Genomic DNA, 1,233 nt, shown 5'->3' with positions numbered 1-1,233 from the left:
TAATTTAATGGGTTGACTGTTTATGGAGACATGTTGTGCAATCATTGTTAACATACACAATAACTCTTCTATAATCATAAATACTCGTTAAACTGGTTGAATTTGGAGGGTATCACTTACTTCATTAAAGTAAAGCCTTTAATATGTTCCGTTACACACTCAACATTGTCAAAAGCTTTCTCTAAGTCTACAAATGCTAGAAACGTACATTTGCCTTTCCTTAATCTATTTTCTAAGATAAGTCATAGGGTCAGTATTGCCTCACGTGGTCCAACATTTCTGCGTAGGTGATTCGTAAAAATTAACAACAGTTTCACTCTAAATCTACAGCAATCTGTTTCTGGTGCAGAAACTGCAAGGGCGAACAATTAGTAGTCCGACACGCGAACGGACCATAGTGCATCACATTTAACTCAAATTATCTCGCATTAGATATCTCCAACAGAGTTCTGGTTTCGAAAATATGAAAATGTGATGCACTCTTAAGAGCTCATTCCCATAATGTCTTCACCTAACTTCAACAACAAAAAAGTTCCCCGCATGTCAAAAATTTGGTAACGCCGTGAGAAAACGTACTTTTGTAAACTGTCCTAATATCGTCTTAATAATTAGTTGCCGCACAGGGTAGCCACGTGATCTAGGGCACCTTGCCATGGTGCGCGCGGCTTCCCCGTCAGAGGTTCAAGCCCTGCCTCGGACATGGGTGTATGTGTTGTCAGTGTAAGTTAGTTTAAGTAGTGTGTAAGCCTACGGACCGATGACCTCAGCAGTTTCGTCCCATAGGAATATGCCACAAATTTCCAATTTTGCAGTTATTTGTTGTCGCAGATACAACCAAAATTAAAACGAAATGTAACTCTTTCAGAACACATGTGCAAGTTCCATATTTATAAAGTGAGTAGTTTGCCTGTTTGAGCGAGGTGAATGAAATGGAAGATTCCGTGTGTGATGTGGCAACTCTGTTCCGCACCTGCACGTGCTCCTGCCAAAATTTCAGTCATAAAGTAATTTTGGACTGACTACAGGCCAGCTGCAGAACTCCCAGTAGTCAGTAAAATATGTAAATGTATCATGGCCATTAGAAGAAACACACTCCTGAGGAACAGAAAAGTTTTGTCGCCTGTACAGTTTGGTCGTCAGAGAAAGAAAACTACAGCTTATGCAATAGAGAAATTCCTAGATTTTACTCTAACTCTTCTTGGCAAGAAGCTACTAACCATTGGTATTTTTTAG

This window comes from Schistocerca serialis, chromosome 5, assembly GCF_023864345.2.
Source record: "Schistocerca serialis cubense isolate TAMUIC-IGC-003099 chromosome 5, iqSchSeri2.2, whole genome shotgun sequence".
In the NCBI taxonomy this organism is placed as follows: domain Eukaryota; kingdom Metazoa; phylum Arthropoda; class Insecta; order Orthoptera; family Acrididae; genus Schistocerca; species Schistocerca serialis.
Note: the sequence above shows the minus strand (reverse complement) of the source record.